Consider the following 26,189-nt stretch of genomic DNA (forward strand, 5'->3'; position numbering starts at 1 on the left):
CTGTCATACAACAAGTCATACAATGTGATCATTGGTAGATGATAAAACCATAACTGTTACAAGTTATTGATCATCTGACTTTGCAGATATTAGCTATACCCAGACAAGGTCAAGGGGTTGACTGTACAACCTATAGTTTAACATTTTGCTGTTTGGGAGGGTACATTGTACATGTACAGTATGTAGCAACATATTTGTTTTGTAGGCCAATTTCTGATTTAGCCCTTAGGTTAGGCCTAAATGGGTTAAGATTCATAGGCCAAAATATAGTGCAGAGACAACAATTCTACATACACTCTAGCATCTTGTTTTGACAGGGTAAATTAAGTTGGTGGTTTTAGTGTATAAAACTATTTTGACCAGGTAAAGTAAGGTGATTATTGTACGTGTTGTGAAGTGCAGCTAACAGCTGTGTCTGCTGTGGTGTTATAGAGAACAGCAGGAGAGGAGAGGATGAGGTCACAGAGAAGGCTGTAGATCATGTGATGAGAGATGACAGAAGTGAAACTTTCATCCTGACCATAATTATCCCTATCTATGCCTTGTGTCTCTGCAAAAACAGAGGGTATGCGCATGCATTAAGTGAATGGTAATGGTGTGTGTGTGCGCGCGCTTGTGCGTGCATGTGTGTCATTTGTGTGACCACGAAGACAAAGACCCAACCAACACTGCCTCAGATTGGCTTACCATGATATTTGACACCATCTTTAACCAATTGTCACTCATCATGTGAGGTACTGTACTGAGCTGAGTGAGAGCACATTGCTTGATGATAATAATCATTATAATCCTCTGAACATGTCCACTATTTACACATTAAGTAACGAGTAAAAGATTACATTTAAATGTCTTTCATGTGGGGACCCCATAGAGTTATAATAAATATAGAGAGGACACCAGATATCCCTGCCCGTCCACTTGCATTGAGTTGCTCACCCAGCGCATGAGGCGTTTTCACCCCTCCATCCGGGTAGTAAAACGTGACGTAGTGGGTCTACTGTGACGCATTTTGCGTCATCGATTTTGTTCATGGACGCGCTGGGTCTCAAGTCATGAACGAGCGCTGCCGCTGTATGAACGCGCTCGGGCTCAAATTATGAACGCGCACCGCCGCTCGCCTCGAGTACGAGCTCTGTTGGGATTGGAAAAAAGGAAAACTCCACGCCAGTACACACGGCTCTTCTCATCGATGTGGAGGAGTTTGCTCGGTTTAGATCTTACAGAACGTCCCGCGCTGAACGGAGGAACCGCCTGGAAGTGGATTCTACGATGAATTAATTAACAATTTCGCTCTGGTTTTAATAGATTAACAACGTGGAATCCATATTAATACCCATGCATGAAGGTCCATTGCTTAACAACAACACAACCTGTCTGTCAGTGTTTCAGAAATGTATAATTTGTATGTCGTCTACGTCTACTTAATATTAGCAGCCTGTTTTGTTTTCTATTTTCTTATTTTAATTAGTTGTATCTTATGAAGGCTTTAATTCATATGGGTAGCCTATATGTGTGTTAGGCTGATTGTAGGCCTACTTTGGGTATTTGCATTTGAATGGACTATACTTTAGCTAATTCACATGTTGATAAATGATACATAAAGTGCTATTTTTAGTTTTTGTTAAAGTGCGATGAATCCTATATTCTTCTGATTGTAATATAGTAATCATTGTCATACATAGAGTTCAGTAACAGGGGTCTCAGTATCTCCAACTGTTTAATAAACTAAAAATATGTTTTCAAGTGGGCTGACAATTTTATCCCATCAGGAGAGTAACCTGATTGGATGTACAGTGTCCCAGTTCCAATTTTGCATGCTCACTTGTTTATCTTGTATCATGTATAAGTTATTGCTCTGGATACACATGTAGACCTACTTATCTCATATATGGACTTATTTCTCCCATTGTTTACAATACCAACCTGTGTTGTTATTCAGAGTGGATATCTTGGCATTTTTCATAGATACCCAATGTGGCATAGTTGAAGTTACTGACCTTCTGGAGTAGTGATTTGTTCCTGAAACAATTTTAAACACTTCATATTGTGTATAGCTACAGTCTGAAATATTGAGTATTTTTTGTAGATGTCAATGTGTTGACATAGAGAAATTCTGAGATCCACATTGTGTAGCCTATAGGCTTTGTACAGTCTCCAAACTGAATAAATATGTCATTGCACATGTCAATTTAAGAGATAATGTCACAGACAGAGTTTTGATCTTTTTCAGTATAGCTTTTACAATGTTATGGAACTTCAAATATGGCCTGCCCTCTGCTCTATAGGCCTACAAACATGAGTGCATATTTCATTAGGTCATTCAAAAAGCTGGTTAATTATTAGGATGTGTGCACAATGTAAAACTTGACCCCCTTCTTCACACATAACACTTATGAGTTTTCATCTGGCTTTCTCAGTTTGTGAGCTTTGTACATCATGCCCACAGTTCTCGGGACTGAGCTGGTATTTTTTTTAATGGCAAAACCAATGCCTTCCTTTGCAACTGGTAAATTAATGTACTAACAACTTAGTGATGATTTAGTTCATCTTCACCAGCAGGTGTAACATAACATTCAACATTGATCTATTTCCCATTTATGCTTATAATAGACACGCTCTGTTCAGACAGAGGTTGACTTAAATATAGAATAAAGGCTTTATTATAAAGCCAAGCCAAAGGCCTATTGCTAAAACAAAGGTTATGTGTGGCACCTGTCAGTCATGTCTCAATTGGATAAAGTATGTGTTTATCTGGACTGGTTTAGACAGGCTATTCTACATCTGATGACCCACAGCACTCTGCGTTGTTTCAGAAATGTATTTTCAACATGGTATGAACAACGTAATACTATGAACCCCTTCACATATGGAAAATGTCTAAAGTAGGCCTAAAACTATCTCTTTTGAGTTTCAGTCTGGCAGAATAAGGTTATTGACAAAACTAATGTCTTCATTTGTGACAGGTAAATGAATGTAAATACAGCTCATTCTCTAATCTTTAGTATAGGCTCACCCTAAAGGGAAATAAATGTGTTCTGCAGTAATGTCCAGCTTTGTTCATCTGAGCACTATAACTTTAACTATAAAATATATAGTTCAACAATCTTTATCTTTATAGTTATCTTGCCCAGTGGGAATGGCACTTAAAATATTCTGTTGTATACATGCAATGATTCAAGGTGATATCTTTTTATTTCTTATTATTTTTGTTAAAACGTTAAAGCTCTATATTCTGATAGCAATCATTACCATAAGAGTATGATTGTGTTCAGTAACAGGTGTCTCTCTGTATCTCCAGCTGTATAAACTGTAAACTGAAAATGATTTAAGGTGGGTTGACAATTTTAGAAGGAGACATAACAGGGGGGGGAGGGGGTCCACTGGGATGATGGATTGGAGACAGACCATGAGACAGACCCACTTATAACTCTATGACTATGAGACAGTTAGGCCTACTCAGAAATGGCTTTCGCCTACTTGTAGGTTATCAAACCATGTATACATCTTATTTAAACTCCATTTTGATACCAAATCTTCATTAACATTTCACGTAAAGCTGCTATTTAAAAAAAAGATAGAAATTGAGTTCGGACTTTTCAGAACCCAATGAAAATCAATGGCAGACAGCCTGCTGTCAAGATGACAAAACGCGAAAATCGTAATAACTAATACGTATGAGTAAACCAACTGTTTTATAAGAACAATGTTGTTTCGGGAAGGTATCTATATTTAATAAACACAGAATAAGAAGTAATAAGAAGAAGTCGCTATGGTTATTTCCTGGTTTAATATGCGGTCAGCGGTGCGCTGTTCTCAGCTCCGGGGAGGAACAGAGGGTTCAGTTGTCTGGAGTGGAGGGGGTGGAGCCAAAATGCGCGTTCATGTGAGTAGACCCAACTGCAGTACCTCAAAACGGCCAACATGTCCTTTTGGTTTCAGGGCGCCCCCAGGGTTCTGGGGGCTTGGGGGACCCCCATATGAATAGGTGTTGTACCAGGGTAGCCTGATAAATCAGTCCGCACATTACCACCCCCTGTTGGTGGGTGGTGTGTAGTGTGGACTGAACCCGTAGATATTTTATTTTATTTCGTCTCGCCTGAAGAGCGGGCGAATTGAATGGGCCAATCAGGGCTGTAGACTTGAGGCACGTGGTAGGCTGGTCCGGTCCCAGCCCCCCCGGATCAGACTCTTCCCAAAACGAAGTGTGTGATAGAGTCTGACGCTTGCAGTCAGGCTAGTACCAGGGACCCCCATATGAATAGGTGTTGTACCAGGGACCCCCATATGAATAGGTGTTGTACCAGGGACCCCCATATGAATAGGTGTTGTACCAGGGACCCCCATATGAATAGGTGTTGTACCAGGGACCCTCATAACGATGCCGCAACATTTTTCCACATTTATTTTGAAAATAGCAGATCTACAAGCTCAAAACGTGTTGCAAGGCAACACATTGGGAGCTTGTAGATCTGCTATATTTGAACAGACCCCCCCAAAAAATAAAATAAGGCTAACGTGTCAGTGGGAAATAAAACCGACCCATTGTGGTTTTCTGATAGGAGTCTTGAAAGCACGATTGTTGACCAAAGAGGAAATCCTGTGTAGTCCTAAATGTGCATCGGCAGCTACGAGTGTGCGGCTTTACTCTTTTTTTCAAAGAGGAAATCCTGCCCAAGAATCTTGTTCTTTGATTGACTTTCTTGATTAGGCCTACTTTGATGCCATTTTTCATGTGTCAGTTTGTTGTTAAAATGTCACTTATAGATAAAGATAGATATAAGTGACACTCTGTCACTCTGCTAGTGTGACAGGCGACAGTAAGTCATGTGACAGGGTAATGTGGCCATGTTTTCTTTAGGGTGTGTTTTACTACTTTTACGTTTGTCACTTGTAGATTTTTTTACATTTAAAATAGAGATACATTTTGAACAGCATGCACACGATTTCCTAAACCCTGTTCATGTTACTAACAGTGGTTACTTCCTGACAGCGGCGATATGTTCTTTTCTTCTGCTTTGTGTGGTTATCCCCCCCCCCCCCCCCCCCCCACACACACACACACACACACACACACACACACACACACACACACACACACACACACACACACACACACACACACACACACACACACACACACACACAGTTCCTTTCTGTCTCTCTCTCTGCACTGAAACTCTACAGCCTCCATTTTGAAACACTGCACAAGAGAAAGACAGAGACTCCATCTTAACCAACAGCAAAAAAGTGAGACGATGATGGAAGATTAGCTGTTATGCACCTGCTAATGGGGATCCTAATAAACTCAATCATCAGTTGAAGGAAGGCAACTTATTAATTAATTAACTTAATTTGTCCCTTTACATAATTATTTAAAGTTACTGTACAGAGTGATTGAAATATATATTCTTTACTAGTAGCTACCAACAATTCCCCTACAGATTCATGTGCACAATGTTGGCTTATTTATTTATTTATTTATTTATTTTTGTATCCGCTGTGGTGCATCCGGCTTTGTCCAGCGTATGTACGAACACAATGACCCGTGTTTGGGGGAGTGAAGCTGGGCGCCGATACTTGTCACTGCACGTAGTGCTACGGGGTGCAGCGCCACAGCGAGAGGAGTGTTGGCTGGGAGAAGTCAGATACTGTAGATGCCAGCTGTGTCCTCCCGGTGGGGGCTCCTCACTAGTAGGTGAGCCAATAGGATACAACAGTACATCCTCCCGGTGGGGGCTCCTCACTGGCAGGTGAGCCAATAGGATACAACAGTACATCCTCCCGGTGGGGGCTCCTCACTGGCAGGTGAGCCAATAGGATACAACAGTACATCCTCCCGGTGGGGGCTCCTCACTGGTAGGTGAGCCAATAGGATACAACATTACATCCTCCCGGTGGGGGCTCCTCACTGGCAGGTGAGCCAATAGGATACAACAGTACGTCCTCCCGGTGGGGGCTCCTCACTGGCAGGTGAGCCAATAGGATACAACATTACATCCTCCCGGTGGGGGCTCCTCACTGGTTAGGTGAGCCAATAGGATACAACATTACATCCTCCCGGTGGGGGCTCCTCACTGGCAGGTGAGCCAATAGGATACAACAGCAGTGATGACACACAGTAGTGTGTGGGGAGGAATTAAATGGCATACTGACTAAATAGGGAAGAAAAAGGGGTTAAAAATATATAAATACAAGTTACTGTACATGAGAGACAGGGGGGGGGGAGACAGAGACTCCTATATTTTTCCTACACCTCTGCTGAGAGGTCAGGGAGACTAGGATGATTAGAGAGAAACTTTTGGCAGGAATTACTTTGGCATCCTCCAAGCTCAAGCTGCTGCTTGACAGTAAAACATGGCAAAATAGTTTAGGGATAAGGGGTAAGGAGGCATGGAGGAAAATAGAGCCCCTCGTCTCTGAAATGAAAAGGAAACTGTCTCTTCCAACAGCTATAATAGCAGGAGGGGCTGACATGGAATTATGCACTATTATTACATTGGATTAAGAACAAATGGTTTAGAAAAAATAATTAGCAAATGATACAAGCTCACAGTGCATCACTTTGTGCCGCGCTGCAAGCTTGTACATCTCCTCTGGGGGGTCCCTGGCACAAAACAGTTTCAGATGGGGGTCCCTGGGACAAAACAGTTTCAGATGGGGGTCCCTGGAACAAAACAGTTTCAGATGGGGGTCCCTGGCACAAAACAGTTTCAAATGGGGGTCCCTGGACAAATATATTTTAATTTGGCGAGGCATGAAAAAGTTGCTTTAGAAGGCATTTGTAAAATTAAGACCTGGAAAGCATTTTAATCATTATTTTATACTTTGGATATTCAAAAATAGCAGATCTACAAGCTAAATGGATTTATTGTCTGTTTCTTCCTGACATGCAGTTTCATGTTGGACCACATTGACGTCACAGACGTTGTGCTCGCTGAGTTTGAGGAAGAGACGACTCCCTCAGATCAACTCAGACAGAAGAAGAAACAGATCAACTCAGACACTCCACATCCACGGAGGAGAAGAAACAGCGTCTCTTCTTTCAACGTCTCCTCTGCAGATGAAGGTAAAATGACTGTTTAAATGAAGGCTTTGTATGAATTCACCATCCTATAGCATTTCTAAAAGGGCTTTTGGCGAAAATATCGAAAATAGCAGACCTCCAAGCTCACAACACGTTGTGCTGCGACATGTTGTGAGGTTGGAGGTTGACTATTTTCTGTGCTCGATACCACACTGATCAAGCATAATCAAGTGAATACTGATGTGGCGTAGCGGCATGGATTTCTACACAGAGAGGGCAATTCTTTCAACATAAGATGCTGCATTTAAGTTCAGGAGAGTGTTGGACAAGGCAATTCTCTTGAATGCTGCCTTTAGATATGGTATGAGAAGAGGGCATTTGCACTTCTCTCACCCTAGTAAAAACTACTGGGCAATTATTACAAAGGGCAGGGGCTCAAGCCCCATTTGATAGGGATGGGACGATATGACATTTTCATGTCACCATTATTGTGACCAAAGAAATTGTGATTTACGATATTATCGCGATAATCAAAATACCCCAACATTTGCAGATCCACAAGCTCACAACGTGCCGCAGCACGACATGTTATGAGCTTGTAGATCGGCTATAGGGTTTAAATGGTACAGATCTGCAGCTCTGCAAATAAAAGGTGAATTGATTCCAGTGCACGACGGAGGATAATTTCACGCTAAATTTAAATCTCGACGAACCGATTATAGTTTTTCATCACGATAAATGATAATGGCCGGGTTTCCCAAAGCGATTTTAGCCCATCGTAGCTCACGCATGGTCTTAGAGACCAAGCCCCGACTGTTATGTTCCCGTGTTTATATGAGTTCGGGCAGAGCAATTTAATTAGCCCCCTATACAACTATTCAGATTTCACAAAGTGCGTAATAAAGTCTCACTCCTGTCTAAATACCGTACGGCATTCTATAATTACCTGTATCCTCCGTGTTCTTTAATAAGAATCCTTTTTATCCAATCGCATTCTGTTACTGTATGTATTTCCTGGCATTCCCCATGCGCACCAACCCCATTGAGATAAACAGACAGTGATCGGATAAAAAGGCTTCTTATTATGAACACAGAGGATACAGGTAATTCTAGAATGCCGTACCGTATTTAGACAGGTGTGAGACTTTATTAAGCACTTTGTTTGTGAAATTTGAATGTTGGTGTAGTGGGGCTAAATAAGTGTAACCCATGTAAACCCGGGAACATGACGGTCGGGGCTCGGTCTCTACGACCATGCGTGAGCTACGATGGGCTAAAATCAATTTGGGAAACCCAATAATGAATAACATTTATCGTCCCATCCCTACTTGTTGTTATAATAATATGTCAACTTACTGCAGGACAACAGGTTGTGTTTTTTAATGAGCTCAGGATGATGTGATTGCAGAGGCTAAACCAACATGGCTTTGTGTTTGTTGTGAAGTGGCAGTTTGGTGCCGACATGTCAGGACTACGCCTGTCAGTGTTTTCTAGTAAAGATTCTGATTGTTCATTCTACATAACCCTTTTTCTTCTTCTTTAGAAGAATGTTCTTTCACTTACAGTGTGTAATGAGCATTAGATCTTTGTTCTTTCACTTACAGTGTGTAATGACCATTAGATCTTTGTTCTTTCACTTACAGTGTGTAATGACCATTAGACCTTTGTTCTTTCACTTACAGTGTGTAATGACCATTAGATCTTTGTTCTTTCACTTACACAGTGTGTAATGACCATTAGATCTTTGTTCTTTCACTTACAGTGTGTAATGACCATTAGACCTTTGTTCTTTCACTTACAGTGTGTAATGAGCATTAGATCTTTGTTCTTTCACTTACAGTGTGTAATGACCATTAGACCTTTGTTCTTTCACTTACACAGTGTGTAATGACCATTAGATCTTTGTTCTTTCACTTACAGTGTGTAATGACCATTAGACCTTTGTTCTTTCACTTACAGTGTGTAATGACCATTAGATCTTTGTTCTTTCACTTACAGTGTGTAATGACCATTAGACCTTTGTTCTTTCACTTACAGTGTGTAATGACCATTAGACCTTTGTTCTTTCACTTACAGTGTGTAATGACCATTAGACCTTTGTTCTTTCACTTACAGTGTGTAATGACCATTAGATCTTTATTCTTTCACTTACAGTGTGTTATGACCATTAGACCTTTGTTCTTTCACTTACAGTGTGTAATGAGCATTAGATCTTTGTTCTTTCACTTACAGTGTGTAATGACCATTAGATCTTTGTTCTTTCACTTACAGTGTGTAATGACCATTAGATCTTTGTTCTTTCACTTACAGTGTGTAATGACCATTAGACCTTTGTTCTTTCACTTACAGTGTGTAATGACCATTAGACCTTTGTTCTTTCACTTACAGTGTGTAATGAGCATTAGATCTTTGTTCTTTCACTTACAGTGTGTAATGACCATTAGATCTTTGTTCTTTCACTTACAGTGTGTAATGACCATTAGACCTTTGTTCTTTCACTTACAGTGTGTAATGACCATTAGACCTTTGTTCTTTCACTTACAGTGTGTAATGACCATTAGATCTTTGTTCTTTCACTTACAGTGTGTAATGAGCATTAGATCTTTGTTCTTTCACTTACAGTGTGTAATGAGCATTAGATCTTTGTTCTTTCACTTACAGTGTGTAATGACCATTAGATCTTTGTTCTTTCACTTACAGTGTGTAATGACCATTAGACCTTTGTTCTTTCACTTACAGTGTGTAATGACCATTAGATATTTGTTCTTTCACTTACAGTGTGTAATGACCATTAGATCTTTGTTCTTTCACTTACAGTGTGTAATGAGCATTAGATCTTTGTTCTTTCACTTACAGTGTGTAATGACCATTAGATCTTTGTTCTTTCACTTACAGTGTGTAATGACCATTAGACCTTTGTTCTTTCACTTACAGTGTGTAATGACCATTAGACCTTTGTTCTTTCACTTACAGTGTGTAATGACCATTAGACCTTTGTTCTTTCACTTACAGTGTGTAATGACCATTAGATCTTTGTTCTTTCACTTACAGTGTGTAATGACCATTAGATCTTTGTTCTTTCACTTACAGTGTGTAATGACCATTAGACCTTTGGGGGCAGTCAGACTCCCCAGTCAGAGTTCAGAGTTTGAATGAATGTAAAATAAATCCTCTCTCTCTCTCACACGTATGCCAGTGTGTGCCAGTGACCACCCTCCCCTGTGCCAATGTTGGCACCCGTGCCTAAGGTTTCGTTTTATTTCCCCTCTTCTATTCCATTTTGTCCATGTCCTTGTTTATGGCTCTAACAGCTGACAGCTTAATGTAAGACGGCTTGTCAGACAGCATCATTACAAGTCACAGGTGTAAGGGGCTTCCCTGTAGTACATTCAGTCAAATGCAGCACCTCATCTGGAAGTGGCTGTTCTCACACCATACAGTGATCAGCATGCTCTGGCTGTTCTGGTACATTCACCACCTCATCTGTTCCCACCCCATACAGTGAGTGCTCTGGGTGTTCTGGTAGCAGAGTAGAATGACTTCATTAATTAATTACAGAAAATGAACGCGATTAAAAAAATGAACGCATTTTAATCGCACATAGCTTTTGCACCACAGAACCTTCAGTTTCGGGCATACCGATCATAGCGATGCACCAACCAAGAAGAGACAACAAACGCAAAGTGAGAAGTAGCCGATCAGAGCGCTTTGCTTGGCCCAGTGGATGCGAAATTTAGATAAAAAAAACTCACTCGTTGATTCACTCGTACAACAAAATGTGTTTTACTTGAAAAAAAAATGCTTCTCAGGTCAAATATCGATGTACGATTAAAATGTGATTAATTGCGATTAATTAATCACAGAGCCTGTAATTAATTGGATTAAAAATGTTAATCGCATCCCAGCCCTAATATATATATATATATATATATATATATATATATATATATATATATATATATATATATATATATATATATATATATATATATACATATATATACAATCAGGGACCAGCATTCCTGGTGATGCCAGTGGTGATGTCACTGGCATTGCTAGTGGTGATACCAGTGGTGAGCGCGAGAGGGTGTTGGTCCATGTACACTACCCACCCTGTCTACTGTGGTCTGGTGCTGAGGAGAGGGTGTTAGAGGTCCATGTGTGTACACTATAGGGCATTCACCAAATATTCGAATATCAAAGTCACTATTCGTCGTTGTTCACCGAAATCGAATATTCGCTTTATTTTTTATTGTTTTCTCTTTAAAAAATGTATAGTTTATAAAGCTTGGCTAGATAGGAAGTCATAAGAACGAGTTGTCAATGCCCCTGGTGGATGAATTTGTTAATGCTCTATACCAGGGGTTCTCAAACCTTTTTAGGCCGTGACCCCCAAAATAAACATATTTGAACTGGGGACCCCCACCCTGACAAGCACTTGGAATTGTAGGTATTACATTTAATGTGACTCGGTTCCGCAGATAAATATTGTGAAAATAGCAGATCTACATGCTCACAGCGCCTCGCAACGCAAGGCGTTGTGAGCATGTAGATCGCCTCTTGCTTACTTAATATTTGACAGTTTGGCCTGTCGAATATTCAACTATTCAAATACTTTGAGGTTCGAATACTAAACATCACTATTCGTGAATGCCCTAGTACACTACCCACCCTGTCTACTGTGGTCTGGTGATGAGGAGAGGGTGTTAGAGGTCCATGTGTGTACACTACCCACCCTGTCTACTGTGGTCTGGTGATGAGGAGAGGGTGTTAGAGGTCCATGTGTGTACACTACCCACCCTGTCTACTGTGGTCTGGTGATGAGGAGAGGGTGTTAGAGGTCCATGTGTGTACACTACCCACCCTGTCTACTGTGGTCTGGCAGTTAGGATGTCCTCTATCCAAGCACACATCGTCACACCCCAGCCATCCAGTTTGATGGTGGGGACTACAGTGTTGTAGTCTATGAATAGCATGATTATATGTGAGGGTCATTTTCCAGCTTTTTAAAGATCATGAAAGTATACTGAATGTAAGCTTTCAAATGGTGTGTCATTCATTGAAATCGTCCCCTCATTGTTGTTGTCTAGGTGGGTGCCATGCAGTAGGCCTATCTGTGGAGATATGGCTTATTTTACTGAGTTATGCAAAGAGCACAGTAGCGTAGGCTAGCCTACATTTATGACCGGTGGGTCAACGCAAGACTGTCAATTAGTGACAGCCTGTCAACACCTGAAAGTGTTTCTTCGTACACATGTCTGCCTGTGTCCGACTGACTTCAGTGCATTCCATGAAACTGTAGAGAGAACGTGGCAAGGTCAAGGGGTTGACTGTAGCACCTATAGTTTGAGAGTTAAAGGCCAAAACAACAATTCTACAAGCACTAGCATCTTGTTTTGATGGGGTAAAGTAAGTTGATGATGTGCGTTAGTTGTATAAATGTCTGAGTGAGTGTACATATGTTGGTGTGATACATATGAAAGTGCAGCAAACAGCAGGAGAGGAAAGGATGTGGTCACAGAAATGGTAAATGGTGCATTTATATAGTGCCTTTATCCAAGCCGCTTCACAGAGATTGCATTCAACCATTCACACACACATTCATACAGCGATGGCAGAGGAAACCATGCAAGGCACCAACCTGCTCACTGGGAGTAACTAGGGGTTCAGAGTCTTGCTCAAGGACTCTTTGACACTAACTCTCTCTCGGGAACCATCCGTGTTCTAATGACGGTTTCTCTACCGCTGAGCCACTGCCGCCCCAGAGAAGGCTGGTATGACAGAAGTGAAACTGTCATCCTGACCACATCTTTGCACACATGCCTCTGCAGACACCTCTACTACTAGAACACATGCGTCTTGTCTTGTCTTGTCTTGTCTTGTCTTGTCTTGTTAACGTTATGTTTTATACAATGTATCAGAACCACTGCTGCTTATCAATCTATAAAAGTGTGGTTGAATGTAAAATATAAACAATTTAGCAGAACGTTTTAATGTGCATCCACTCCTCCTACTTTTCCCTCTGCCTTCTGTATCAGTCTGTTTAGTTCTGACGTGTGTGTGTGTGTGTGTGTGTGTGTGTGTGTGTGTGTGTGTGTGTGTGTGTGTGTGTGTGTGTGTGTGTGTGTGTGTGTGTGTGTGTGTGTGTGTGTGTGTGTGTGTGTGTGTGTGTGTGTGTGTGTGTGTGTGTGTGTGTGTCATTTGTGTGGTTGCTCCAGGAAAGACCTGTCCTCAGATTGGCTTACCATGATATTTGTCACTACCTTTAACCAATCATCACTCATCAAGTGTAATCCTAAACCAATCAGAGACAGAGTAGGGCGGGTCACTTGCTGCAATGCAACGCTTTGCTATATTTGAACAACACACACACACACACACACACACACACACACACACACACACACACACACACACACACACACACACACACTGTATATCCCTGGATGCCTCATTGTGTGTTGACACCTCCTATCAGTTGGAAATAAAATCGACCTCCCCTTGTGTTTTTTTTTCTTTTTTCAGGACAGTTTTGAAAGAAACCAATGCTTCACCTTCATCCTTTAATGTATGATGTGAGGTCATTCTATATGATGGTGTCGGAGTAGTGGAATGAGAATGTTATATTTGTTCTAAATATGGGGATGGATACCAGATCATGGTATCTCCCTTTGGTCTAGTGACTGTGGCTGTTTGATTGATTGAAGACTTTATTAGAAGTTTGCATAGGAAAAAGATACAGTTTCATGACGGTACAGTTCACTGGTACAAGGTCTACTAAAAGGAGATCCATGAAAAGACTAAGCTTATTTCCACTGGAAACCATTGAAGTATCTCATATAACATTGAATGACAGACAAATAGAACACAGTACTATGCAGTAGATATGTAAAGAAAAACAAGAAAGAAAACAGTAAGTCTAAACAAACAGTATACAAAGAAGGGGCAGGGGAGGGTAGGGTTGGGCTAGGTTCATTTTTTTACCAGTTGCGAACGGCTACTGCCTGTAAGTGGTTTTTCAGGGCAATTTTAAAGGATGCTAGTGATCCACACTCCTTTATGGCCTTCGGTAAGGCTTTCCACATTTTGGTGGTATAGCAGAAAAACGAGTTTGACCCTTTGTTGGTTTTGACTCTGGGTTGGAAGTGATCTGTGGCGCTGCCTCTGGTGTTGTAGTTATGGACATCCTTAATGTTTATAAAGTATTTTGACAGGTACTTGGGTATCATAGTGGTGTAGTGTATCTTGTACACCAGGCCCATTGCAAGTTGCTGTACTCTGTCATCTACTCTGAGCCACCCCACTCTTAACTGGTGAGTAGCGGTGAGGTGAGTCTGATAGGGAAGGGTAAGCAGGACCCTAATTAGTTTATTTTGGGCTGTTTGGAGTTTAGTTTTAAGGGCTTGTGGGGCGTCACGATACCATACGTGAACTCCGTAGTCAAATAGGGGCTGGATTATTGCACCAGCTATGGTCTTCAGTGTGTTGAAATTGACCATTGGGGCGATCCTCTGTAGGAAGCGAGTTCGTTGGTTGATTTTATTTATTACTTTAGAAGTCATCTTTTCGCTGGAAAGATTAGCTTCAAGGATACATCCTAAGTAAGAGATTTCGTTTTTTCGTGTTATGACCTTGTCACCCACTTTGATTGTGAAGTTATCAACTTTTTTGAGGTTATGATTTGTTCCCAAGAGGATGGACTCAGTTTTTCCCAAGTGAATTGATAATTTATTATCGTTAAGCCATGTGCAGATCTTACTTAGTTCAGAGTTAAGTGTCTTTTCAACCTGCAAGTGGTCCTTGCCCGAGACTAGGAGAGCCGAGTCATCCGCGAACAGGAACAGATTGCAGTCGCAAGCAGATGCCATGTCGTTCACGTATATTAGGAACAACAGAGGCCCCAGTATGCTACCTTGAGGAACACCACAGTTTACTGGGAGGGGGGGGACAGGGTACCGTTAATCTCCACCACCTGTTCCCTCCCCACCAGGTAAGATTGCATCCAACTCACTGCTGCGCTGTCAAGACCGATGGCTTTTAGTTTCTCAATCAGAATAGAATGATTTACGGTGTCAAATGCCTTCTGGAGGTCCATCATGACCATGCCGCTATATTTGCCGTCATCCACTTTACCAATCCCAACCTAAACTAAACAGTCTTCTACCCTGAGTCATAATGAAAATAGATAAAGCTAGATAAAGAGTCTTGAGAGCACGATTGTTGACAAAAGAGGAAATCCTGCCCAAGAATATTGTATTTGGTGACTTTCTTGATCACTTTGATAAAATTGTCAGTGTCAGTTTCTTGTTAAAACGTAAGATAGATAAGCAACACTCAAGCTGACAGTCATGTTGTGTGACCTCAGGGTAATGTGGTCATGTGATACTTTGTGTAGGGTGAAGTTTTCTTCAGGGTGTGTTTTTTTTGTGCTACTTTTATGTTTTTGTCACTGTAGATTTTTGAGCGGTGGTCACAACGCTCCTATACGTGGCGGTGTGTGTGGGTCTGTCTGTCTGTCTCCGTCCGTGTCTGTATGTAGCCTACAGTACCTTTTATGACCACACATGTTAAGGGAGGGGCGCTGTTGTTCAGGATAGGCCAGGCACACTCACACTCACACACACACACACACACACACACACACACACACACACCACGACCACCGCTCAGTTCACACGGGTGTGATTTTTGGAGCTGTGTGAAGCACAGGCTCCCTATACGTGGCTGTGTGGGTCTGTCTGTATGTAGCCTGAACTTCCTAAACTTCGGCACGCTACTAGTCCCACAGTTTTGCCACCACACACTCGCGCCATATGTCAAATCGACCGGCTTACTCGGGAATCGTGGGCTAGTAACTTGCTAAGAGAAAGGTTCAATAGTTTAATTGATATTAATTTATTAGTGAATTAATTTTCCCCATTGACTTATAATGGGAATCGCAAAAACTCACATTCAATTATTTGTCTCTCGCAAACCATAGGGGCTAGAGTTTCAAGACTTGGAGAGGAGGTTCATAATGATTTCAAGGATTAAATAAAAAATAATTGTGTCATTTGGCCGCATGGTGGCGCCATAACACCCCACTTTACGTTTTGGCCTGTAACTCTTGAACCGTAGGTCGGAAAATTAAAAATATTTTTCCCTGGATTCCTTGGGTCATGACGCATCTCCCCATATAGGCCACGCCCATTTGCGCCATGATAGATTTTCCGCCATCTTGAATTTTCTCCAAAACACACTTTTTGCTCCTTTTCCTACATATTTTCTTCAAATGTCACAAAAATCGGTACACATGATCCACACACACACACACACACACACACACACACACACACACACACACACACACACACACAGCTCCACTTCACACGGGTGTGATTTTTACTGTAAAATAGAGAAACACCTTAAATCACATGCACACGCACACAAGCACGCACGTACTGTAGGCCTACGCACACACACACACACACACGCACACACACACACACACACACACACACACACACACACACACACACACACACACACACACACACACACACAAAGCTGTTTCCTCCTGACTGTGATGATGTGTAACTTCTCACTTCTGCTTTGTGGTTATTCCCCCCCCCCCCCCCCCCCCACACACACACACACACTTCCTTTCTGTCTGTCTGTCTTTCTCTCTGCACTGAAACTCTACAGCCTCCATTTTGAAACACGGCACAAGAGAAGAGAAAAACGGAGACTCCATCTTAACCAACAGCAGACGAGTGAGACGATCGACGCACATATGAAACATCCTTCTAGTGATACATGTAGAGTAAGTATATTGTATATTATGTTCTAGAGACACATTATAACGTGACCAGTAAGACTCCCTAATCGGGAGATAAGCGACTGTCACGTCGCATACACAAACTTTAGAAGGCAATCGTTGCCAATCATGAGGGAATATGGGAAATGGGACAGATCCATGTTGATGACATGAATTTATACTCTGTACCGCTCTGTGTGATTTTAGGGCCAAAATATGTAGGAGCAGTGTCCAAAAATGTGTTTTGCTAAAATCTGCCTGATGGTGGTGCTATAAGAGGGCCATGTGAGAAATCAGGGGCGGAGGTCAAAATGGACCCTTAGAGATCTTTAACTCTTGAGAGTGTAAAATGAAACCTAATGGACCTGTCATTGTTTATGACCTTTATAGGAGGCATCCTTTTACTTCTGTTTATCCATAAATAAACATTTCGTGTGTGTGTGTGTGTGTGTGTGTGTGTGTGTGTGTGTGTGTGTGTGTGTGTGTGTGTGTGTGTGTGTGTGTGTGTGTGTGTGTGTGTGTGTGTGTGTGTGTGTGTGTGTGTGTGTGTGTGTGTGTGTGTGTGTGTGATTATGTCATCCAACATAATGATTGTGATCTATTTATTTGGCAGGTTGAATAAAGAGCGTCATGGACACAGAGGAGAAGAGAAGAGACAGACCAGAGTCTCTATCAGTGAACAGTGACCGTTCTAAAGATCAACATGCTGACACAAAGTATGTGATTCCTCCTATACAATATACAGTCTAATGTGTAAGGGATAATCTCTCTCTCAGCTAAGGTCACATGGTCCCTGCTACATCTCTCTCTCAGCTAAGGTCACATGGTCCCTGCTACATCTCTCTCTCAGCTAAGGTCACATGGTCCCTGCTACATCTCTCTCTCAGCTAAGGTCACAGGGTCCCTGCTACATCTCTCTCTCAGCTAAGGTCACAGGGTCCCTGCTACATCTCTCTCTCAGCTAAGGTCACATGGTCCCTGCTACATCTCTCTCTCAGCTAAGGTCACAGGGTCCCTGCTTCATCTCTCTCTCAGCTAAGCTCACATGGTCCCTGCTACATCTCTCTCTCAGCTAAGCTCACATGGTCCCTGCTACATCTCTCTCTCAGCTAAGCTCACATGGTCCCTGCTACATCTCTCTCTCAGCTAAGGTCACATGGTCCCTGTTTCATCTCTCTCTCAGCTAAGGTCACATGGTCCCTGTTTCATCTCTCTCTCAGCTAAGGTCACATGGTCCCTGTTTCATATCTCTCTCAGCTAAGGTCACATGGTCCCTGTTTAATCTCTCTCTGGTCAGCTAAGGTCACAGGGTCCCTGCTACATCTCTCTCAGCTATGGGGTCTATTCTACATATTTCTCTCAAATAATGGATCCTTGACTAAATACACTGAAGACAGATGATACAGTTCATAGGCTACAGTAGTTTTAAGTGGTTAAAACAGATTGTTTTCATTCACATTATAATTAAACAAACATTTATTACGATTCCAGAAGTGTTGAGTCTCCAACACCCAGCTGTGTGTCTATGAAGAGTGACTGGTCTACCTTCAGGGATGAAACTGGACCTCCACACACACAGTATGTCTCGGGGCACAAGCCTCCTCTGCCTCATTTTCAGACAGTTCTTATACTCCATTCTAACAGAGATGCTATTCTAAACATGGTCTAAACAAGGACATGTACTAAAGATAAGGGCTCCATACAAACAGTTACAGAAATACAGATTTGCTGACAGAGATGAAGTATGCGTGGGGGAGACGGCTCAGATTGACAGCTGTAGTTGAGTTGAATTAGCACATGCACTGTGAAAGCTAGTTGACCAACGACTCAATCAGTTTGAATGGGAGGCCAACAAGAACACAATGCACATATTTGGTAATCTATACATTTCTACCACCACAGTTTCTTGTTGTGATTTGGCACTTTAAGAACATTGAATTGGCGAGGACCCCCATAAATGATATGTTTGTGGCCTTTTGGACCCCCTAAATGATATGTAATTAGCGTTTTAGAGGGGAAATGGAGGCGACCATCCTGGTCAATGAAGTATATAGAGCAGGGGTCTCCTAGGGGGTCCTCAGGGTTTCTACAGGGGTCCGCCAATTATTTGTGTGATGGGGAACGTGAGCATGTAGATCTGCTATTTTCTGTGAGCAGGTGAGGGAAAAAGAGCAGAGCCAATGACAGTAAAAAGGTTCACTGTCTGAAAACAAATTAACATGAATCCAACATATTAATAGAAATGATAATGTATGTCAAACAACTCTATGAAGCCATCTATGAAATCTATATAAAAGTTTAATCTGAAGCACAGTTTTATACAATATACAGTGGCGGTCCCTGGGTGTCCCATCTCTCTCTCAGCTAAGGGGGTCCCTGCTAAATCACTCTCAGCTAAGGGGTCCTTGCTTCAAATCCCTCTCAACGAATCCTTGACCTAAAATACATCGAAGGCCGAAGATATATCATTTGAATTGTTTAAACCAGGGGTAGGCAACTTTAGGCATGGGTACCAACATTGGCACAGGGGAGGGTGATCACTGGCACACTGGCAGAAGTGTGAGAAAGAGGATTTATATTTTAAAACCAAACATTGTTTTAAACATGGTCAATTAAATCACTTAAGTCAACTAATTACATCCTGCAAATAATTCTAAATTCATTAAAATTCTGAACTTCTTTCAGAGTATCAATACAATGTACAATGCATTCTATATCTAAGTGTCATGGTTTCATGTCGTTGCCGTGTCTCTTGCTAAACCGAAGGCTGTCTTTTGGCCGAGAGATTTGCAAGAGACAAAAAACCACGTGACCTTCATTGAGAATGAATTGGACCAACCCTCCTCCCCCTCGTTCTCAAACGACAAGATAGCTGTCGCAAATGTTTGGACGGAGCCTCACACATGCATGGAGATATGCACTCATGCACGCACTCAACGTCATCGTTTACACAGCAGCTCAGTTTTTCCAGTCCACAAAGATCCACTGAAGCGGATATTTTGGTAAATCTTGACTTATTTATCAGTTTACAAAAAAGATCTGTTTTAGCGGTCCAAATCCCAGTTTCCATGTGGCTGAAAGCAAAAAAAAAAAAAAAAGGATGTAGTTTAGAAAAAGGTCCATATTCGACTACTCTAGACGGTGTCTTAATCCTGACCTGAAATATTCCTGAAAAACTTCAAATATTCATTAAAAACTGTATAAACATTTATTGTGATTGCAGAAGTGTTCACCACAGAGCAGAGTCTCCAACAGCCAGCTGTGTGTCTATGAAGAGTGACTGGTCTAAAGATGAACCTCTTTACTTCAGTAATGAACCTGGACCTCCACACACACAGTATGTCAATCCATTATAATAATATTAGGCTACACAACACTATAACGTGACATATGTGTGTTGCAGTGTGCAAATTATATATATAGTCCTTACCTGTAGACCACCCTAACCTGTTGCTTGACCAATCCTCAAGCTTGCATAAAGGACGCTCACTTCACACTTGGCGGACAGACAGACATTTGCTTGATTAATAGTTAGATATATAAAAAATCACACCTAGTGTGAGGTGAGCGGTGCTATTTATGTGTTAATTTCATTAACCCATTTAGGACTGAGGCTGATTCTAAAAACAACATCTAAATCCTGACCTGAAAAACTGTGTAAACATTTATTATGATTCCAGAAGTCTTCACCACAGAGCAGAGTCTCCAACAGCCAGCTGTGTGTCTGTGAAGAGTGACTGGTCTAAAGATGAACCTCTTTACTTCAGTGATGAACCTGGACCTCCACACACACAGTATGTCAATCCATTACATTATACACAACACTATGGCACATGTGTTGCACAGTGTGCATTGTTAACATAAAACAGAGTATTATAATAGTGTGCCCTCCCTGTCCAATCATTACCTATAGACTGAAAGTTATGTGGAGTTTATGAATAATAGTTCAACCTATGACACTGTGACGCATAGTGTAAGCTCCACTTATTTGCCATTTATTTGATTTGATAAACAAACCACTTAAATCCTGGGATTTCATTAGAGTTGTTAGTAGTTTACAGTGGTAGCATGGCTCCCCCTAATGGCCAGTGGAGGAACATGAATCTGACAGACCATGCTGTTGGTATGGTGTGTTGAATATGAAGCTGACTGCATGCTGTTGTTATAGATAGATAGATAGATAGATAGATAGATAGATAGATAGATAGATCATACAGAGCAACTATAAGTAAGAAAAAAATACAAATAAAGTGTCGAGATCAGTAGAAAAAGACACAACATAACAAAATAGAAATAGTAATACCTAAAGTTTCTATAATGGATTGCAATTTTAAAGCACTTTTGTAAACTTACAATGGTCCATTCATTCAAACATAACGCAGTGCCAAAAGATACACATGACATAGGCTATACATAAGTGTCTGCACCAAACAACAATAATAATAATAATGCTTAGCCTAAAAACCTAAAAAGTGCAGAGCAAAAAAAAAAAAGAAAAAAAGAAAAAAGAAAAGGGGGGCCAAAAAGTCAGTGCCAAGAAGTGACCAGTGCTGAGACTCCCAAGAGTTATGGTGTGTTGTGCTCAGTATTACTGCTTGGACCCCAGTGTTGCTGCTTGTCTTTCTATTATTGTATTCATTAGTTCACTGTTGTTGCAATGTTGAGGAGCTGAAACCCATGGAATTTTACTCTCTTACACTTGAATAATGGGACGTTACAATAAAGAATATTGAATAAACTGACTTCACAATCACAGAATAATTAAAGACATGTTTTTTGTTGTTTTTGTATGTTTCCAGAAGTGTTGACCACAGAGCAGAGTCTCCAACACCCAGCTGTGTGTCTATGAAGAGTGACTCGTCTAAAGGAAGACTAATTAACTTCACTAATGAACCTGGACCTCCACACACACAGTATGTCAATCCTCTTCTATGCAATAGACTGTGGATCTCCAAATTTGGGCACTGTAGTGATGTCAGTCATTTCCAAATTTGGTCACTTGTTTCATCTTGTCAGACAGACATTATTTGGGCATTGTTTCAGAATGCAGCTGTTACCATGGTGGCGACAGCTGTTTAATATCAGTGACGTCAGCAGGCAGACTGTTTCACCCATTTATGCCCTTATATGGTGTTCCTCTGTGATGTCAGTCATGTGATGTTGGTCATTGTTTTAGCATGTGGCTGTTACCATGGTGGTGACACTGTTTAGTACCAGTAAGACTCCCTAATCGGGAGATAAGCGACCGTTGGTCGCTTATCTCCACAAATAGGCCAAAAGTTTGTTTTACCAATTATCAAGACATACGGGCAGTTGACAGTTTGCCATGGTTACTCATTGAAGTTGAATCTCCATATATGGAGATAACCTACGCATCACACTAAGTCTGACCTCACCAGCCCATATTTGGGCATGAGCAACTTATGTCTCCATATATGGAGATATGATGACATCACACAGTCCTCAGCCGATGATGTGGCGTGATGTCATACAATACACAAACGAGCCCTACAGTATAAAGGGGCAATTCTTGCCAGGAAAGAAGCATTTCTTCGACTCAGACCTTATCGCCAGGGTTGGCTTATAGCAGCTGTCGGTAGGACCATATATCGATTCTGTTAGTGTGGATCTCCTAACAGGGCATCATCTGGGATACAATCCCTTTTATGCCCATATATGGAGATCCCTAACAGAATCCCTTTCATGCCCATATATGGAGATCCCTAACAGAATCCCTTTTATGCCCATATATGGAGATCCCTAACAGCATCCCTTTTATGCCCATATATGGAGATCACTAACAGCTAACAGAATCCCTTTTATGCCCATATATGGAGATCCCTAACAGAATCCCTTTTATGCCCATATATGGAGATCCCTAACAGAATCCCTTTTATGCCCATATATGGAGATCCCTAACAGAATCCCTTTTATGCCCATATATGGAGATCCCTAACAGAATCCCTTTTATGCCCATATATGGGATCCCTAACAGAATCCCTTGTATGCCCATATATGGAGATCCCTAACAGAATCCCTTTTATGCCCATATATGGAGATCCCTAACAGAATCCCTTTTATGCCCATATATTATGGAGAAATCCCTGCTCTGAGTATCTGACATCAGTGTGATGTCACCTGTTTATGCCCATATATGGAGATCCCTGCTCTGTGTATCTGGTTGCTATGGTAAACAGTTGGTTGCTAGGGTAAAAAAACATGGTTGCTATGGTAAACAGTTGGTTGCTAGGGTAAACAGTTGGTTGCTAGGGTAAAACCATGGTTGCTAAGGTGGTTGCTAACGTACACTAACAGACCAGCAACAACAGACTGTTGCCACAGCAACGTACACAAAGGTTTGTGTACACATGTGGTGTGATGTCATACTGATGCGGAGATATGAGCAGGGCAAAGGTGTGACGTGTGACGGACGGACGGACGGACGGACGGCCGGACGGCCGGTGGAGGTTTTCATAGTAAACTGCTCCCTGACGGTCGCAATCAGTGATGTCAGCATGCGGACAGACGGCAGACGGACAGACGGTAAATTAATAGTTAGATTATAAATTACTATAGATTATAAATTACTATGTGTACAGTTTGTGAATGAAGTAGTGAAGCTGCTCTATACAGACTGACTGTCTGCATGTTTATTAGCTTCAACGTCCCAAGACCTTTCACTCTGTTATACTAAATTAATGAACTGACATTTTCATTCACATGCGAACTTTACTTTACTTTACTTTATTTATTTAGACGGTAAATATTAATGAACACTACATAAATGCAATGTAAATACACCGGATTTAGCAAGAATGCTAAATTATATCCGTAGTCCCCACATGAAGACAAAGACAAAACAACACAACACATACCAACAACAGTAACCTTACATCAAGGGATGGCATTTAGAACACCTACATACAAGTACTATACTATTCCACCAGTAAGAATCCTATATTAGTAAAAGGATAATTAAAAACTATACTATACATACATGTGCTATACTATTAGGACTATTAAGACTATACATGGTCACACGTTTGATTGTCAAGTAACCATTTCTTTAGGTTATACTTGAACGATGGAAATGACAAACAGTCTCTTATTGTTAGGGGTAGGGTGTTATTTCCAAAAGTGGTTGCCCGGTATGGCACTTCGCAGTCTCCTCTAGCGATTGCCGTAGTGTTAAGTCCTCTATCAGGCTTCCTTTTGATGAATTCCCTTAAGGGGGGGCACCGGGGCAGGCATAGACCATTTAGGGTCTTATATATTATACTGACCTGTTTAAATACCTTAAATTTTGCAAAACTCAAAAAATGGTATCTCTGAAGAATGTTATGTTACAATGGTGATATGAGTGGGGTTTCCTATCGAACACCTTGAGCGCACTCTTACATAGATGTTGAGAGTCGTTATACCTGTGCAAGACCAGTTTGTGAAACAGGCCCACAAAAACACCCTCTGCCAATGCCAGGCTCCAACACACCAGCAACAGCAGCAACACCATCAAACTGTGACTGGACATGATGACAAGTAGCCTAGGTTATGATGTATTTTTTGTTTTGTTTGTTTGTTTTTGGCCAGTGAATGTGGCTGCAATCATTGTTGTTTATGGGACTATTTGCTGTGGCGGAAGGATATGTGTATTCTGAAGCAATTAATGATTGTAACTAAAGATCCTTGCAAGTTACAACTGTGTTTTCTTTCATTTATATGGAAAAAGTGGTAGAAAAGCAATTTACCATTCAAGGTTGTGGGTTGTTGGCTGATTTACCACTGTTTCAGGGCCTGAACCAGTGGTAAATCAGCCAACAACCCACTCCCTCTCATGGTAAATGGCTTACTTCTCTCATCCCAGAAGTGTTCACCACAGAGCAGAGTCTCCAACACCCAGCCTTTTGTCCATGAAGAGTGACTGGTCTAAAGGAGCACTGATTGACTTCAGTAATGAACCTGGACCTCCACACTCACAGTGATGTCAATGAACAGCATCTCTCTCTTATAAGAGATTTTTACACTGCTTGGTCAGGATGGGACAAGATGGGCTCTCTGCTCTATTGAGAAAACTTGTTGTGATTTGGTATTAATACAATTAATTGGCAAGGACCCCCTAAATGATATGTTATTGGACGAGGACCCCTTAAATGATATGTATTTGGCATTTTAGCACCCCTAAATCATACATGGGCAACTGGCGGCCCAGGGGCCACATGCGGCCCCCACTTTCACTTAATGCGGCCCACAAGTTAAAATATACCGATATATTATTGAGTTCAGCTGTTACAATTGCAAACATGCAAACATGACCCGCTTTAATTACTACTTACTGGTATTTTAGTCCATAAAATTAACATAAGTATAACTAAATGCATTTGAAATTAAATACAAAAAATAAAAAAAAACTTTTCAGGATTCCAATTCAAAAATAGCAAAAATAGAAGATTTACAAGCTCAAAACGTGTCACACTGCAACACGTTTTGAGCTTGTAGATCATCTATTTTTTGCTACTTTTGTGTGATATATATAATGAAGTAGGGCATTAATTTTACGATTTAAAAATAAAAAATACAGATATGAGAGGTTTTGCCCGATATGTGGCCCTCTGAATTGAATGTGGAAATATAGTGGCCCTTTCCATCATCAAAGTTGCCCACCCCTCCCCTAAATGATATGTATTTGGCCTTTTCAAGGGGAAATGAAGGCGACTATGTATAGATAGGAATCCTGGTCATAGAGCAGGGTCTTCAACAGGGGGTCCGGGACCCCTAGGGGGTCCTCAGAGTTACTACAGGGGTCCGCCAATTCTTTGTGTGATGGGGAACGTGAGCTTGTATATTTTCTGAGAGTAGGTGTGAGAGGCAAAAAGAGCAGAGCCAATGACAGTAAAAAGGTTCACTGTCTGAAAACACATTAACGTGAATCCAACTTATTAATAGAAATGATAATGTATGTTAAACAACTCTATGAAGCCATCTATGAAATCTATGGAAAAGGTTATTCTCCAACACAGTTTCTTACAATATACAGTGGGGGGTCCCTGCTACATCTACATGTCATGAGCTTGTAGATCTGCTATTTTGGCTGAATGTTCACCTAGATGTGGTTAAATAAGTCACTTTTTTATTTACATCCACTACTGTGAGACCACTACCTCCATTCACCTCGTCCGTAAAGCACTTCGCTCTCTCGGCTTCTTGTTTGATGTGTATTTTTTTTTCTTTTCTGGTCAGCAATGTTGAGGAACCACAAAACAATAACGTTACTCATATTTACAAACAGAACCGCCAAATATTCTAAACTTTCTGCGATTCTGCCAATAATAATAATTGAGGCACACAAGTCTCTGCCGAACCAAACAATGAATC

The 26,189-nt window shown here is 41.2% G+C and overlaps 1 pseudogene across 1 annotated transcript in view; it reads left to right on the top strand.

Annotated features, from left to right (window-relative positions):
* LOC308308742 (NACHT, LRR and PYD domains-containing protein 3-like) overlaps positions 1-26,189 on the top strand; it is a 178,418-nt pseudogene that overhangs the window by 137,380 nt on the left and 14,849 nt on the right. The window lies entirely within an intron of this gene.

Source organism: Nannobrachium achirus (genome assembly GCF_963921795.1).
Source record: "Nannobrachium achirus genome assembly, chromosome: 23".
NCBI classification, from domain to species: Eukaryota; Metazoa; Chordata; class Actinopteri; order Myctophiformes; family Myctophidae; genus Nannobrachium; species Nannobrachium achirus.